This window comes from Haematobia irritans, chromosome 4 (assembly GCF_050003625.1).
Source record: "Haematobia irritans isolate KBUSLIRL chromosome 4, ASM5000362v1, whole genome shotgun sequence".
NCBI lineage: Eukaryota > Metazoa > Arthropoda > Insecta > Diptera > Muscidae > Haematobia > Haematobia irritans.
In genome coordinates this window covers 186,564,271-186,578,836 of record NC_134400.1, presented here as the reverse complement: position 1 = coordinate 186,578,836, position 14,566 = coordinate 186,564,271, and positions in this window count along the sequence as shown.

The following is a 14,566-nucleotide window of genomic DNA, read 5'->3' as shown; positions in this document are numbered from 1 at the left end:
ATCATATACTAATACCATGTTCCAAATTACAAGCGGATTGGATGAAATTTGCTTCTCTTTAAGTCTCCGCAAGCCAAATCTGGGGATCGGTTTATATGGGGGCTATATATAATTATGGACCGATGTGGACCAATTTTTGCATGGTTGTTAGAGACCATATACCAACACCATGTACCAAATTTCATACGGATCGGATGAAATTTGCTTCTCTTTTAGGCTCCGCAAGCCAAATCTAGAGATCGGTTTATATGGGGGCTATTTAGGGAGCCACCGTGGTGCAATGGTTAGCATGCCCTCCTTGCATACACAAGGTCGGGTTCGATTCCTGCTACGACCGAACACCAAAGAGTTTTTCAGCGGTGGATTATCCCACCTCAGTAATGCTGGTGACATTTCTCAGGGTTTCAAAGCTTCTCTAAGTGGTTTCACTGGAATGTGGAACGCCGTTCGGACTCGGCTATAAAAAGGAGGTCCCTTGTCATTGAGCTTAACATGGAATCGGGCAGCACTCAGTGATAAGAGAGAAGTTCACCACTGTGATATCACAATGGACTGAATAGTCTAAGTGAGCCTGATACATCGGGCTGCCACATAACCTGACCTAACCTAACCATCAGTAAGAAAAAAAATTTTGAGAAAATTTGTTATAGAAATAAAATTTGACAATTTTTTCTTATAGAAATAAAATTTTGAAAAAATTATCAATAAAAATACAATTTTAGAAAAATTTTTGTGTAGTAAATAAAATTCTGCAAAATATTCTACAGAAACAACATTTTGACTGAATTTTCTAAAGAAATAAAATTTTGACAAAATTTTCTATTGAAATAAAATTTTGACTAGATTTTCTAATAAAAAAATCTATTACTATAAAATTGTGGCAAAATTTTCTATAGAAATAAAATTTTGACTTAAATTTTTATAGAAATAAAATTATCAATAGAAATAAAATTTTGAAAAAAAATTTGTGTAACAAACAAAATTTTGCAAAATTTTCTACAGAAATAAAATTTTGCAAAATATTCTATAGAAACAAAATTGTGACTCAATTTTCTATAGAAATAAAATTTTGCAAAATATTCTATAGAAACAAAATTTTGACTCAATTTTCTATAGAAATAAAGTTTTGCAAAATATTCTATAGAAACAAAATTTTGACTCAATTTTCTATAGAAATAAAATTTTGACTAAATTTTCTATAGAAAAAAATATTTCTATAGTAATAAAATTTTGAATAATTTTTTTATAGAAATAAAATTTTGACAAAATTTGCTATAGAAATAAAATTTTGACAGAACATTTTATAGAAATGACTTTTTGACAAAATTTTCTATAAAAAGCAACTTTGAAAAAATTTTCTGTCAATATTCCACATATGTATATGGCCTTAAAATAAAATTAAAAAAATAATTTCGATTGTTCGAAATATTTCAAATAAATTGATATGGGCATTAAAATGGATCGATCCAGCCCATCTGCTAGTCTAACATTCTAGGAAACATAAAAAGATAGCCGTAATTGGAAGTTGATTTTCATTTACAATCATAGGTTAGGTTAAAGTGGCAGCCCGATTAAGATTCAGGCTCACTTAGACTATTCAGTCCATTGTGATAATTTACAATCATGCTGTACATTGATCGAATGAATAACGCAATGGAAACTAATTTGCGTAAAAACTTGCTTTGTTACAAAAATGTGAAATGTTTTAAAAAATTTGGTTTAGCCGGAGTCGGAGTCGAGCAAAATTTTTACGACTCCGACTCCAGCAAAATCTTCAGACTCCCACTCCAAGACTCCGACTCCAGCCCACAGCCCTGGTTTTGATACCACAAAAACTTTACGCACTTACATTGAGATATACTGTTTTCCAAAAACGTAGGTCACATAATGCCTAATATTTTCTTCAGTGTACCAATATGGTTTTATGTGATACATAGCTTCCCATTATTATATTTAGTTTTGGGACTACCGCTGACATCCTGTTTCTGAGAAGCTTTAAATCATCGTTGTGTAGTTGTTGTTTTTTTTCAGGAAGCCTATAAAATATGTAATGGCTCTGGGTGTTTCAAAGAAAATTTATGCTACATAGGCATGAATCAAGACATATGCTCCTCGCTGTTTCTAAATCCCAAGTGAATAATTGACCAAATATTGTGAACCAAATCATATGAAACTTTAGCTGTTTGTCTATGATGGTGTATCGTAGACTACTGTCACCAGTTTTTTTTTTGCCCGAGATAGTGGTGATATCAATGTTTTATGTCCATTGGGATAGCAGAATGCGAGCAATGTAATAAAGCCCATAATCCACACTAAATTCAAGAAAATTGCATTTACATTGATTGGTCTCTTTGTGGCGAGTACTAGTGAACTAGTACAAATTGATATATGGTCAATGTCATCAATAAGCTGTATGATATTTATTTCATCAACTGAATATTGTGTCTAGTATTTGGCTTAGTTGTAGAGGCTACATACAATTTTGAAATGAGGAAAGGAATTCGTTGAGATACTATTGCATATAAATCCATATTCATTTTGATACATTTCCTATATCCATGCAATGGGAAGTCATTTTATTTATGTCAAGTGCTGAAAATTTTCAAAAATCGAATAGCTCAATACCACATATGCGACACATTTTCATAATTTGGGGAAAAACTGTAATACTATCCAATGCAATAACACACATTCGAAATCTTGCGAAAAATTTTGATTTAAAATATTTTTATACCCTACATCATAGGATGGGGGTATATTAACTTTGTCATTCCGTTTGTAACACATTCTGTCCGTCTGTTGAAATCACGCTAACTTCCGAACGAAACAAGCTATTGGCACAAGTAGTTGTTATCGATGTAGGTCGGACGGTATTGAAAATGGGCCATATCGGTCCACTTTTACGTATAGCCCCCATATAAAGGGACCCTCATATTTGGCTTGTGGAGACTCTAACAGAAGGATATTTTATCCGATTCGGCTTAAATTTGGTATATAGTGTTGGTATATGGTCTCTAACAATTATGCAAAAATTGGTCCACATCGGTCCATAATTATATATAGCCCCCATATAAACCGATCTCCAGATTTGGCTTGCGGAGCCTCAAAGAGAAACAAATTTCATCCGATCCGGCTAAAGTTTGGTACATGATGTTGGTATATGGTATCTCACAACCATGCAAAAATTGGTCCACATCGGTCCATAATTATATATAGACCCCATATAAACCGATCCCCAGATTTGACTTGTGGAGCCTCTAAGAGAAGCATATTTCATCCGATCCGGCTGAAATTTGATACATGGTGTTGGTATATGGTCTCTAACAATCATGCAAAAATTGGTCCACATCGGTCCATAATTATATATAGCCTTCATATAAACCGATCCCCAGATTTGGCTTGCGGAGCCTCAAAGAGAAGCAAATTTCATCCGATCCGGCTGAAATTTGGTACATGATGTTGGTATATGGTCTCTAACAACCATGCAAAAATTGGTCCACATCGGTCCATAATAATATATATAGACCCCATATAAACCGATCTCCAGATTTGGCTTGCGAAGCCTCAAAGAGGAGCAAATTGGATCCGATCCGGCTTAAATTTGGTACATGGTATTGGTATATGGTCTCTAACAACCGAGCAAAAATTGGTCCACATCGGTGCATAATTATATATGGCGCCCATATAAACCGATCCCCAGATTTGGGTTGCGGAGCCTCAAAGAGAAGCAAATTTCATCCGATCCGCCTGAAATTTGGTACATGATATTGGTATATGGTTTCTAATAACCATGCAGAAATTGGTCCACATCGGTTCATAATTATATATAGCCCCCATATAAACCGATCCCCAGATTTGGCTTGCGAAGTCTCCAAGAGAAGCAAATTTCATCCAATCCGGTTGTAATTTGGAACATGGTGTTAGTATATGATCTTTAACAACCGTGCCAGAATTGGTCCATATCGGTCCATAATTATATATAGCCCCCATATAAAACATTCTCCAGATTTGACCTCCGGAGCCTCTTGGAGGAGCAAAATTCATCCGATCCGGCTCAAATTTGGCACGTGGTGTTAGTATATCGCTAACAACCATACCAAAATTGGTCCAATCACACAAAAAATGGTCCATATCGGTTCGTAATCATGGTTGCCACTAGAGCCAAAAATAATCTACCAAAATTTTATTTCTATAGAAAATTTTGTCAAAATTTTATTTCTATAGAAAATTTTGTCAAAATTTTATTTCTATAGAAAATTTTGTCAAAATTTTATTTCTATAGAAAATTTTGTCAAAATTTTATTTCTAGAGAAAATTTTGTTAACATTTTATTCGGTTCATAATAAAATTTTCCTCATTGTCAAAATTTTATTTCTATAGAAAATTTTGTCGAAATTTTATTTCCATAGAAAATTTTGTTCAAATTTTATTCGGTTCATAATCATGGTTGCCACTCGAGCCAAAAATAATCTACCAAGATTTTATTGCTATAGAAAATTTTGTCAAAAGTTTATTTCTATAGAAAATTTTGTGAAAATTTTATTTCTATAGAAAATTTTGTTCAACTTTTATTTCTGTAGAAAATTTTGTCAAAATTTTATGTCTACTTTGTCAAACTGAATTATATACGTATTGGATCGATCTTTTTATACCCTCCACCATAGGATGGGGGTATATTAACTTTGTCATTCCGTTTGTAACACATCGAAATATTGCTCTAAGACCCCATAAAGTATATATATTCTGGGTCGTGGTGAAATTCTGAGTCGATCTAAGCATGTCCGTCCGTCCGTCCGTCTGTCCGTCTGTCCGTCTGTCCGTCTGTCCGGCTGTCCGTCCGTCTGTGGAAATCACGCTAACTTCCGAACGAAACTAGCTATCGACTTGAAACTTGGCACAAGTAGTTGTTATTGATGTAGGTCGGATGGTATTGAAAATGGGCCATATCGGCCCACGTTTACGTATAGCCCCCATATAAACCGATCCCCAAATTTGGCTTGCGGAGCCTTCCGGAGCAGCAAAATTCATCCGATCCGGTTGAAATTTGGTACGTGGTCTAAGTATACGGTCTCTAACAACCATGCAAAAATTGGTCCATATCGGTCCATAATTATATATAGCCCCCATATAAACCGATCCCCAGATTTGACCTCCGGAGCCTCTTGGAGGGGCAAAATTCATCCGATCCGGTTGAAATTTGGTACCTGATGTTAGTATACGGTCTCTAACAACCATGCAAAAATTGGTCCATATCGGTCCATAAATATATATAGCTCCCATATAAACCGATCACCAGATTTGACCTCCGGAGCCTTTGGAGGAGCAAACTTCATCCTACCCGATTGAAATTTGGTACGTGGTGTTAGTATATGGTCTCTAACCATGCAAAAACTGGTCCATATCGGTCCATAATTATATATAGCTCCCATATAAACCGATCCCCAGATTTGACCTCCGGACCCTCTTGGAGGGGCAAAATTCATCCGATCCGTTTGAAATTGGGTACCTGATGTTAGTATACGGTCTCTAACAAGCATGCAAAAATTAGTCCATATCGGTCCATAATTATATATAGCTCCCATATAAATCGATCCCCAGATTTGACCTCCGGAGCCTTTGGAGGAGCAAACTTCATCCTACCCTATTGAAATTTAGTGCGTGGTGTTAGTATATGGTCTCTAACAACCATGCAAAAATTGGTCCATATCGGTCCATAATTATATATAGCTCCCATATAAACCGATCCCCAGATTTGACCTCCGGAGCCTCTTGGAGGAGCAAAAGTCATCCGATGCGGTTGAAATTTGGTACATTTCGTTAGTATATGGCCTCTAACAGCCATGTAAAAATTGTCAAATTTTATTACTATAGAAAGTTTTGTCAAAATTTCATTTCTATAGAAAGTTTTGTAAAAAGCTTATTTCTATAGCAATGTTTGTCAACATTTTATTTCCATAGAAAATTTTGTCAAAATTTTATTTCTATAGAAAATTTTGTAAAAAATTTATTTCTGTAGAAAATTTTGTCAACATTTTATTTCTATAGACAATTTTGTCAACATTTTATTTCTATAGAACATTTTTTCAACATTTTATTTCTATAGAAAATTTTGTCAACATTTTATTTCTATAGAAAATTTTGTCAAAATTTTATTGCTATAGAAAATTTTGTCAACATTTTACTTCCATAGAAAATTTTGTCAACATTTTATTTCTATAGAAAATTTTGTCAAGTTTTTATTTCTATAGAAAATTTTGTCAAAATTTTATTTCTATAGAAAATTTTGTCAAACTGAATTATATACGTATTTAATCGGCCTTTTTTTGTTTAATATATACCCCTTATGGACTAACTTACAATTTAGAAGACAGTGTTAAAAAGTTTTACGATACCTTGCCATCGGCAAGTGTTATCGCAACCCAAGTAATTCGATTGTGGATGACAGCCTTTAGTAGAAGTTCCTACGCAATCCATGGTGGAGGGTACCTAAGATTCGGCCTGGCCGAACTTACGGCCGTATATACTTGTTTGATTTAATATATATCACGTATGGACTTACATACAATTTAGAAGATGGTGTTAGGAGGTTTTAAGATACCTTGCCATCGGCAAGCGTTACCGCAACTTAAGTAATTCGATTGTGGATGGCAGTGTTTAGATGAAGTTTCTACGCAATCCATGATGGAGGGTACATAAGCTTCGGCCTGGCCGAACTTACGGCCGTATATACTTGTTTTTTTTTTTTTCATTTCGCTCTGACCATATGTTGGCATACCGTTCGAAAGAAAGAGAGGATCAGGCGTTTGAAGCTAAAATTGTAGTTCCATTCTTCTGGTGGAAACCACCCAGCAAAAAAATTTGGAAATTCTTCTAAAGGCACAACTTTAAAAGCACTTCCAAACATGTCCTCCCAAAGAAGTTCTTTATTTTAGCTGCACAAGAAGTTTTTTTTAATACAATTTTTTATATTTTTTTCATATTTTTAATGGAAAATTTAAATGGTAAAAATTATTTAAATTTTTCTGCAAAAAAAATTATGCCAAATCCATTCTAGAAAAATTGCGAATTTTTGAAAATATTTGATGCCAAACGTTCCACACAAACGTAAGAATGCATTAAAACTCATAAAAAAACAAGTATATACGGCCGTAAGTTCGGCCAGGCCGAATCTTATGTACCCTCCACCATGGATTGCGTAGGAACTTCTACTAAAGGCTGTCATCCACAATCGAATTACTTGGGTTGCGATAACACTTGCCGATGGCAAGGTATCGTAAAACTTTTTAACACTGTCTTCTAAATTGTAAGTTAGTCCATAAGGGGTATATATTAAACAAAAAAAGGCCGATTAAATACGTATATAATTCAGTTTGACAAAATTTTCTATAGAAATAAAATTTTGACAAAATTTTCTATAGAAATAAAAACTTGACAAAATTTTCTATAGAAATAAAATGTTGACAAAATTTTCTATGGAAGTAAAATGTTGACAAAATTTTCTATAGCAATAAAATTTTGACAAAATTTTCTATAGAAATAAAATGTTGACAAAATTGTCTATAGAAATAAAATGTTGACAAAATTTTCTACAGAAATAAATTTTTTACAAAATTTTCTATAGAAATAAAATTTTGACAAAATTTTCTATGGAAATAAAATGTTGACAAACATTGCTATAGAAATAAGCTTTTTACAAAACTTTCTATAGAAATGAAATTTTGACAAAACTTTCTATAGTAATAAAATTTGACAATTTTTACATGGCTGTTAGAGGCCATATACTAACGAAATGTACCAAATTTCAACCGCATCGGATGACTTTTGCTCCTCCAAGAGGCTCCGGAGGTCAAATCTGGGGATCGGTTTATATGGGAGCTATATATAATTATGGACCGATATGGACCAATTTTTGCATGGTTGTTAGAGACCATATACTAACACCACGCACTAAATTTCAATCGGGTAGGATGAAGTTTGCTCCTCCAAAGGCTCCGGAGGTCAAATCTGGGGATCGATTTATATGGGAGCTATATATAATTATGGACCGATATGGACTAATTTTTGCATGCTTGTTAGAGACCGTATACTAACATCAGGTACCCAATTTCAAACGGATCGGATGAATTTTGCCCCTCCAAGAGGCTCCGGAGGTCAAATCTGGGGATCGGTTTATATGGGAGCTATATATAATTATGGACCGATATGGACCAGTTTTTGCATGGTTAGAGACCATATACTAACACCACGTACCAAATTTCAATCGGGTAGGATGAAGTTTGCTCCTCCAAAGGCTCCGGAGGTCAAATCTGGTGATCGGTTTATATGGGAGCTATATATATTTATGGACCGATATGGACCAATTTTTGCATGGTTGTTAGAGACCGTATACTAACATCAGGTACCAAATTTCAACCGGATCGGATGAATTTTGCCCCTCCAAGAGGCTCCGGAGGTCAAATCTGGGGATCGGTTTATATGGGGGCTATATATAATTATGGACCGATATGGACCAATTTTTGCATGGTTGTTAGAGACCGTATACTTAGACCACGTACCAAATTTCAACCGGATCGGATGAATTTTGCTGCTCCGGAAGGCTCCGCAAGCCAAATTTGGGGATCGGTTTATATGGGGGCTATACGTAAACGTGGGCCGATATGGCCCATTTTCAATACCATCCGACCTACATCAATAACAACTACTTGTGCCAAGTTTCAAGTCGATAGCTAGTTTCGTTCGGAAGTTAGCGTGATTTCCACAGACGGACGGACAGCCGGACAGACGGACAGACGGACGGACGGACGGACATGCTTAGATCGACTCAGAATTTCACCACGACCCAGAATATATATACTTTATGGGGTCTTAGAGCAATATTTCGATGTGTTACAAACGGAATGACAAAGTTAATATACCCCCATCCTATGGTGGAGGGTATAAAAATTAAAAATTATTTATTTGTCAAAATATCACAAAATTTCTTATTTCACATCCAAAACACTGAATTCGCATCACACCTTAAAAAGTGATCCAGTGCAACGGCTGTTAAAATGATGGACATTCGTCCTATGACAAGCGCATGTTAAATTCATCGCTTCTGCGCCAACTTTGCACCACTTCCGGATCCAAAGAGAACATTTGCACTACTTTTTTGGCGACGCTTTTTTGCTGGGCAACTGACTCCCTTTTGCATTACCAGTAAGCTACTGCTGAACTTGACCTATAATTTTCTTGCTTTTCTTTATACCCACCAACATACAGTGCTTCCATACACCTTTTTTTTGTGGGGCAATTCACAAATTTTCTATAGAAATAAAATTTTGACAAAATTTTTTTATAGAAATAAAATTTTGACAAAATTTTCTATAGAAATAAAATTTTAACAAAATTGTCTATAGAAATAGAATTTTGGCAAAATTTTTATAGAAATAGAAGTTTGGCAAAATTATTTATAGAAATAAACTTTTGCCAAAATTTTCTATAGAAATAAAATTTTGACAAAATTTTCTATAGAACTACAATTCTGATAAAAATTTCTATAGAAATGAAATTTTGACAAAATTTTCTATAGAACTACAATTTTGATAAAAATTTCTATAGAAAAAAAAATTCACAAAACTTTCTATAGAACTACAATTTTGCTAAAAATTTCTATAGAAATAAAATTTTCCATTTGTTTTGTTTTGTTATTGTTGGTTTTGTTCTTTAAGCATTGTTGTTGTTTTTTATTTCAGCTTAAAACCATACATTGACTAAACTACAATTGTAGCTTAACCAACAGAGGAAAAGAATGTTTGTCAAATTTATTTGGAAGAGGAGGCACGCTCAAAATAAACCCAGCCACGTGAATTCAAATCGATGATTTGACAGTGGCATAGGAAAAGAGATATGTTTGTTTCGAATTTATTTCGGCATAAGCCGGCTATCAATGTAAAACCTTTTTTCGGAGGGTTCAAGTGTGGTTTTTGTTGGGTTTAATAAACTGCCTGAATTTATTCTGATAATTGGTTGATAGTTCTGCTGCAAGTAAAGGATGCTGATGAGGAATGTGGTAATTCCGAAACGTGCGTCCATCCAACCATCTTGCAGTCTATAGGGCTTTGCCCAAATAAATTTGACAAACATTCTTTTCCTCTGTTGGTTAAGCTACAATTGTAGTTTAGTCAATGTATGGTTTTAAGCTGAAATAAAGAACAACAACAATTCGAAATAAAATTTTGACAAAATTTTCTATAGAAATAAAATTTTGACAACATTTTCTATAGAAATAAAATTTTGACAAAAATTGCTATAAATACAAAATTTTCTATAAAAATAATATTTTGACAAAATTTTCTATAGAAATAAAATTTTGATAAAATTTCCTATAGAAATAAAATTTTGACAAAATTTTCTTTAGAAATAAAATTTTGACAAAATTTTTTATAGAAATAAAATATTGACAAAATTTTCTATAGAACTACAATTTTGATAAAAATTTCTATAGAAATGAAATTTTGACAAAATTTTCTATAGAACTACAATTTTAATAAAAATTTCTATAGAAAAAAAAAATTCACAAAACTTTCTATAGAACTACGATTTTGCTAAAAATTTCTATAGAAATAAAATTTTGACAAAATTTTCTATAGAAATAAAATTTTTACAAAATTTTCTATAGAAATAAAATTTTGACAAAATTTTCTATAGAAATAAAATTTTGACAAAAATTGCTATAAATACAAAATTTTCTATAAAAATAATATTTTGACAAAATTTTCTATAGAAATAAAATTTTGATAAAATTTCCTATAGAAATAAAATTTTGACAAAATTTTCTATAGAAATAAAATTTTGACAAAATTTTTTATAGAAATAAAATATTGACAAAATTTTCTATAGAAATAAAATTTTGACAAAATTTTCTTTAGAAATAAAATTTTGACAAAATTTTCTATAGAAATAAAGTTTTGACAAATTTTTGTATAGAATTAAAATTTTGACAAAATTTTCTATAGAAATAAAATTTTGACAAAAATTCCTATTAATACAAAATTTTCTATAAAAATAAAATTTTGACAAAATTTTCTATAGAAATAAAATTTTGATAAAATTTCCTATAGAAATAAAATTTTGACAAAATATTCTCAAAAAAAAAATTGACAAAATTTTCTATAGAAATAAAATGTTGACAAAAGTTTCTATAGAAATAACATTTTGACAAAAATTGCTATAAATACCAAATTTTCTATAAAAATAAAATTTTGACAAAATTTTCTATAGAAATAAAATTTTGATAAAATTTCCTATAGAAATAAAATTTTGACAAAATTTTCTATAGAAATAAAATTTTGACAAAATTTTTTATAGAAATAAAATATTGACAAAATTTTCTATAGAAATACAATTTTGACAAAATTTTCTTTAGAAATAAAATTTTGACAAAATTTTCTATAGAAAAAAATGTTGACAAAATTTTTTTTAGAAATAAATATTAAAAACAAAAAAAAATTCTATAAAAATAAAATTTTAACAAAATTTTTCTATAGAAATAAAATTTTGACAAAAATTTCTATAAATACAAAATTTTCTATAGAAATACAATTTTGACAAAAATTTCTATAAATACAAAATTTTCTATAGAAATAAAATTTTGACAAAATTTTCTATAGAAATAAAATTTTGATAAAATTTTCTATAGAAATAAAATGTTGACAAAATTTTCTATAGAAGTAAAATTTTGGCAAAAGTTTCTATAGAAATAAAATTTTGACAAAATTTTCTATTGAAATAAAATTTTGACAAAATTTTCTATAGAAATAAAATTTTGACAAAATTGTCTATAGAAATAAAATTTCGACAAAATTTTTAATAGAAATAAAATATTTACAAAATTTTCTATATAAATAAAATTTTGACAAAATTTTCTTTAGAAATAAAATTTTGACTAAATTTTCTGTAAAAAAAAAAATGTTGACAAAATTTTCTAAAGAAATAAAAATTTAAAAAAAAAATTCTATAAAAATAAAATTTTAACAAAATTTTTCTATAGAAATAAAATTTTGACAAAATTTTCTATAGAAATAAAATTTTATTAAAATTTCCTATAGAAATAAAATTTTGAAAAAAAAACCTTTCTTCGGAAGGTTCAAGTGTAGTTCACTTTGAGTTGAGTGAATTACCCGAATTTATTCTGATAATCTTGCAGTCTATAGCGCTTTGCCCAAATAAATTTGACAAGCATACTTTTCCTCTGTTGGTTAAGCTACACTTGTAGTTTAGTCAATGCATGGTTTTAAGCTGATATCAAAATTAACAATAATCATTAAAATTTCCTATAGAAATAAATTTTTGACAAAATTTTCTATAGCAATAAAATTTTGACAAAATTTTCTATAGCAATAAAATTTTGACAAAATTTTCTATAGAAATAAAATTTTAACAAAATTTCCTATAGAAATAAATTTTTGACAAAATTTTCTATAGCAATAAAATTTTGACAAAATTTTCTATAGAAATAAAATTTTAACAAAATTTTCTATAGAAATAAATTTTTGACAAAATTTTTTATAGAAATAAAATATTGACAAAATTTTCTATAGCAAGAAAATTTTGACAAAATTTTCTATAGAAATAAAATTTTAACAAAATTTTTCTATATGAATAAAATTTTGACAAAATTTTCTATAGAAATAAAATTTTGATAAAATTTTCTATAGAAATAAAATTCTGACAAAATTTTCTATAGAAATAAAATTTTACTAACTGAGATCGGTTGCTTCTTTTTTTGTGAAATTTTCGCCAACCTTATAGAATGTATATGTTTAAAATATCTTTGATATTTCTAACTTAGAATATCATTGATATATCTAACTTTAATACAAAGATCATACTGGTATTAGCTAATTTATCCGCAGTGACATATACCTATACCTTGTTACAAAGTATTGCGAAAAAATTTCCTTGGCAAAGTGCTTACGATTATGATATCTACTATTCCTCATTGCAAGGATTCCTAACCATCTATGGGATTATCTAACATCACCTATCACATTTGGGCCATAACCATAAGTGTTCGTAAACAATCAACACTTGATAGTGGTAGCTAACGTTTTCTTTTAACTTAAAGGCAATCGTAAGCATTTCTCTCGACTCTGGCATAAAGTTAATGGCGAAAATATGCGAACAAGACAAAAATATGTGGGTTAAGTTATTTTAGCATGGGTGCGAATACCACGAAATCGATTGGTATTGAAGGCAAAAAACAAAGAGTTCATTATGGGATAGCACACTTAAATGGTCAAATGGCCAGCCAGCGTTATGTAGTACTGGCTATCTCTTCCAAATGTTCACAATTTACACCTAATGTCTAATGTCTTTTCTCGTAACTGTCACAATTGTTAACACCCCAAGTGTGAGAAGGAAATTGATTTCAATTTTCCTTTTTTGGGATATTCCCTCTGAATGTTGTTGTTTGTTTTTGTGTTTTTGTTGCGGGTAAAATTTTCCCAAGTAAATGTTGTTGTTGTGTTCGATATTGCTGGTCGTTTCTTTTTTTAATTTCCAAGTATTTGCACGTCCCACATGAATACATTTGGGAAATTGCTTTTTGATAGACCAATAAGGGACATCACCAATTGTAGACAAAGAAGAAAATCCCGATACGATTGTCTAAAATGGCTTTCCTCTTACTTTGTGGCTTAGCCGATAATGACTTAAAAAGGAAGTGAATATTGGTCATTACGACAACATTTGCCAGTGACAAATTGTGGGTTAAAGTATCCGATGGCTGGGATGGACAAATAGTAATCCTGACTCCATGGTAAATGTTTGATAAGAATCCATCCTAAATCCATCACAAAGAGATAAAGGCTATGCCGCCTAGTTATGCTTGTCGTCATAGGCGTTGTGGTTTGAATAGCGTATAAATATTGGTCTAACACACACACACCCACAATTGTCAAGTTGCAAAATAAAAATCTACTGGTCATCTATCACTTGGTTATCTATTTTAGCATATCCGACATCGATTTCTTATGGTTTCCTTAAAGGCTTCAAATAATGATTATACCCAAATAATGTGTTCCAATTTAAAGATAACGATGATAAAGATGATTAAGCTTCAAATAAAATACCAAAAATTTTAATGTTGGAAGTTGTTTTCCTAGAGAACACACGCCCACACATACAAACACAAATATATTACTCATGAACGTATGTAAAGGGTGATTCTTTTGAGGTTAGGATTTTCATGCATTAGTATTTGACAGATCACGTGGGATTTCAGACATGGTGTCAAAGAGAAAGATGCTCAGTATGCTTTGACATTTCATCATGAATAGACTTACTAACGAGCCACAACGTCGAATTTTCAGTGAATGGGCCCTAGAAAAGTTGGCAGAAAATCCGCTTTTTTATCGACAAATTTTGTTCAGCGATGAGGCTCATTTCTGGTTGAATGGCTACGTAAATAAGCAAAATTGCCGCATTTGGAGTGAAGAGCAACCAGAAGCCGTTCAAGAACTGCCCATGCATCCCGAAAAATGCACTGTTTGGTGTGGTTTGTACGCTGGTGGAATCATTGGAC